The sequence below is a fragment of the Chlamydotis macqueenii genome, chromosome 2 (genome assembly GCF_036417535.1).
Source record: "Chlamydotis macqueenii isolate bChlMac1 chromosome 2, bChlMac1.mat, whole genome shotgun sequence".
Classification (NCBI taxonomy): domain Eukaryota; kingdom Metazoa; phylum Chordata; class Aves; order Otidiformes; family Otididae; genus Chlamydotis; species Chlamydotis macqueenii.
Window position 1 is genome coordinate 151,683,617 of NC_141557.1, and position 4,586 is coordinate 151,688,202.

Sequence of the window (4,586 nt, forward strand, 5' to 3'; positions counted from 1 at the left end):
CCGCCCCGCCGCACGTGGCGGTGTTTATCGGCGTCGCCCCCGCCCTCCGCGGACGGCCCGGGGCGGGGAGAGGGGCGGGGACGGGACTGCCGGTCGGGGGCGGGGCCGCCGGTCGGGGGCGGGGCCGCCGGTCGGGGGCGGGGCGGGCGAGCTGTTTGTGTGAGCAGCGACGGAGCCGGTTGCTGCGGTGGTTTGCGTGTGCGCGGAGAAATAGCGGTTGTGTATGTACACGGAGTGACATAAAACGCTTTTATATGTTTGCGTTGTATATCTAAAACATTAAATATAGACTGCAAATACCTATAAAAATAATGTTATATGCATATTTCAGTTCCATATATAACTCCTATATTCGATTTATTGATACAAATAATATAAATATTACGCAGGCATGCTTGTTTATGCTTATAAATGTGTTTTAGATATGTATGTATAATGAAATTATATCCTATTTATAGAAACATATGGAATCTAAACATACAGATAAATTTAGAACATTGTGAAAATATATAAAATATATATATATAACATTCTATATGGTTCTATACAGAGAACATTATATGGAGAGAATATTACATATAGAATGTTTTCTAAATGTATATTTCATCTATTTTGTATCTGTGTAATGTTTTACATATGTATGTTAAGTTTTATGTCTTTTATATACGCAAGTGCTTTTATATGCACTATGCCCTCATGTATAATGCCATTTAAAAATATTTTATAGGTAAATATGAATGACAGAAAGATACGTAAATATATATAAAACAATATTGTATATGAACATGTATGTAATCTATAAATGTAGCTTATTAGGTGCGTGCACTGGTAGCTGATGGAGGTCTTACATACTGAACATTAAAAATACGGGTTGTTTTTTTTTTGCGTTCAGGCCCAGGCCAAGGTGTTACTTTCACAGCCAGGAATGCACTATAGCTCATTTCGTAAACACAGGTCATGTTGCACTGGGATTACGACATATTGCCCTGTGCTGTGGTGTGTGTACCATCGGCATCGCCCGGCCAGTGCTTGGGGCTGAGGGCCGAAGAGAAGAGGCGAGCGGCTGGCTGCAGGGCCGGGGGGATAAGCTGCCCTAATCTAGGTCATGTTGCCGGCCGCCATGGGGCATTCGGCAACATCTGGCGCTTGCAAAAACAAAAAAAACCCTAATTGAAACAGGCACTCGAGGCACGGGAGGGCCGCACGTGCAGATGCAGCGGAGCCAGGGCTGGAGGCAGTGGGAGCTCTGCAGGCAGTGGGGCCGTGGGGCAGGAGTCTGCTGATGCTGGAAGGCCCGGACCAGCAGCGTTGGCTGCCCGGCTACCCCATCTCCACCTCCTGCCATGGCTTGCCTGGACGGGTGTTACATGGGGGTCGGTGGCAGGAAGAGTGGAAACCCACCATCTGACAGGTGCTCACAGCCCCTGGGGACAGAAAGTGCTTGAGAGCGGCAGTGAGCCGCAGCACATGCGAGAATTAAAATCCAAATACGAGAGTATGGGGGCTGAGATCTCCGCCTTCTGCCCATCCAATCCACCGCTTTGGGGTGGTGGTCCCACCTGCCCTTACAGGTAGTGCCAGCTATTTTTTGCATGACAGAAGATATTGTTTAAGCTGCAAGAGATTAGAGCTGCAAAATCATCTTTTGTAGGTTTCTTCTGTGATTTATGCGTCCCGTGCCTTCGACAAGCAAGCACCTTTGGATAGCAGCGCTGCAGGCGGCATCGTGCCAGGAGATCCCAGAGGGGACCACGTCTGCAGCGATGGAGCAGCTTGGGGTGAGGCCACCTCCTAACAGTGTCACTGAGCTCCATGTGTCCCCAAAAGGCTGCGGCTGCCTTGTTGCCTGCGTTCTGCCCTGCCGAGTGGGTTAAGCCGGGCAGATCTGTGTCACTGAAAATATCTTCATCCTTTTAATGAGGTTCGCTAGGCAACTGTGAAGGGCAGGTTGCGTTCAGTCTGCACAAGGGGATGAGGAGAGAAATGAGTGCTAGGGAAGGCAGATGCAGGGATTGATTTGTCCTGTCTCTTTTAAAAGTCATTGTGAACTGGGCAATAGCCCACAAGCATCATTAAACCCTCATGAGCGGCCAGGGAGCCACTGTTGCTCTGCAGCAGGCGGTCAGCTGGTGATGGAAAGCATCATGTCAGAGCATGAACTGGCAAGAGCTGTGGATTCAACGGAGCAGGGGGTGTGTGCCTTCAAAATTCCGTTGGAGATTTTAACACGGTGTGGCAGGACAGCTGCTGCCATCAGCTCTGTAGGACGGCCTGAACCCAAGCTAAAAAAATTGTGATTGAAAAAACAACAAAAAACCAAGAGCGAAGCTCGCTGTGCAGACACGCAGGTGCGGAGCCCCAGTTAGCTGGGCTGGACCCGCCACAGGCACTGACATTTTAGAAACAGTGGCACAGACAGAAATTGGAGCTGCTGCTCCAGAGCACGGACCCTTTTCCCAGAGACCAAAATAGATCCACCCGCAGCCAAACTGCCCCGCTTGCACCGGCCGGGTGGAGTGGCAATGGTCTGCACAGAGTGGGTCACGGAGGGACGGCCTTCTTGAGGTCTTCTCTGACAAGCGTGTTTCCGCACCGGGGTGTTGTGGGGCAGCAGCCTCCTTTATTTACTTAAGCCTTAGCAGGTACCACAGGCACTCAAGCTCTGCCTTCGGTCCTCCGCGGGCTGTTGGCGTGCAGGGGTTAACGAAGCGGGGACAAACCCATGCACATGCCCGGGAAGGTGCAGATATTTGCAAACAAGCGAAGGCATGGGTTTTGTCCAAAGCAGGTACATCTGTAACCGATTGTGGCTCGGTGTGGCTCCATGTTTACAGATCTGGGAATCAGCAGCAGAGGGATTAAAAGTGGCGTGCTAAGCTGCAAAAGAACATCCCCCTCCCTACACCAGCACAGCAGCTCTTCTAGGGGCCTCACTGCAGCGTGTCCATCACAGCCCGAGTTACTGGCTCTGTAGAAACTCGATTGCCCACAGCTGGCCCAGTGTGCATGTCACGTTGCACAGACATCAAAGCAGCCTCTTATGCCTCCTTCTAGACCTCATACACACAACTCCACTCCTCAAACCTTGAACCCCTCCAAGTCTGTGCTCCCCATGCCGAGCAATGGGTTTTATCTCAGGACACGCGTTTGTGGCTCTGCCGCTGCCCACAGTAAGCTGAAGCCAGAGGGAATCAGTTGTATCATGGTTTCAAAGTGAAAAACTGTATTTTTAGGATGTGTTGGGTACAGGGTGACCTTGCTGAACAGCCACAGAGTGCAGCTGGAGGTGGGGACAGTAAGGGGCCAGCGGTGCAGCTGCTCTGCATGGCGGGTGGTGAGGACTTTGTTCCAGTGGTGTCTTGACTTCCACCTGTCTAGACTCACGGTCAGCATATGTAGATGCCGTAGGGCGAAGCTGACAGTGGAAATAAGCTCTGGCAGTGAGAACGGGCGCCGAGGCTGTGGGTGAAGGGAGCTGCACCGGGCAGTGCGTAACAAAACCCGGCAGCGTTGGTTTACAGAAAGGCAACGAGCGCTTGACTGTTGTTTGTGAGTCACTTGGGTTGCCACAGGTAAGTGGACTTTCGGAGAATTATCGATGTTGTCATTGTATCACCAATGTCTGCATTAAAGGATGCATTTCCCGCTTGAAGATAAAGCCAGGAACCCTCTTTTAGAGCAAACTCTGGCCAACAAATTCTCGTTTGGCAACTCTTACAGGATCCTGCCGATGCCACAGGCTCAGGCCATCCCAGATGTGTTCCCGCCATCTCACAGGGAGGGGCGAGGAGCCTACGTTTGGCTGTGGCAGCCTGTACTTTCAAACCTGAGAAACAAATGTGCCCCTCTTGCCTGAAAAATGATCCAGCTGATGGATATTTCCTTAGGGAGAGAGGCCTGGTAGCCTCTGTACCCCCATCACTGCCGGCTGGGCATGCCGGTGGCTGAGTTGGCGTGCCATGGCTCACGCTGCTGCGGCAGGGTTTGCTGTCTGTCCAAGCCGTGCGATGACAATGAAGGATACCTGTCTTTGGGAATGGTGAGTCATGGTGTGGCCCAAGCTTTTTTTTTGCTGCACCTCTGTTCCCTGGAAGCAGTGACTCACTGGGAGCAAATGCCAGGAACGAGCTTGGCTCGCTGGTGTGTGAGTTACAGGGATGCTTTAGGAGAGCTGGTTTTCCCCTGGGACTCGCTCTTTCTCCTGTCTGAGTGCTCACAGGTTCCTGTGGAGCCTTATCTTTCCAAAAATTAAATAAGTCTACCCTAGCTCAGGCCCTCCATTTGGTCCCTGCCTGGAAGCCTCCTAGTGACTGCCTGGTGGACATGGGTCCCTCATGCAGCCGACAGCGAATCCCTTTGGGATCCTCCCGGGTGAGGGATGTCACACAAACGCCGATGACATAAATGTCTCTCACCATGGACTGTGCATTACCAGAGCCTGGTTGCAGGTGGGCAGAGGACAGGTCTAACAGCAATACCGGCTGCACCCAGTGATGTACGCTGTTCTTCGCATCTTCAAAGCGTTAGCTGGTGGGGATTAATCCTCATACCAAGCAGGTGAGTCTCATGACCTTCGCTCCACAGAG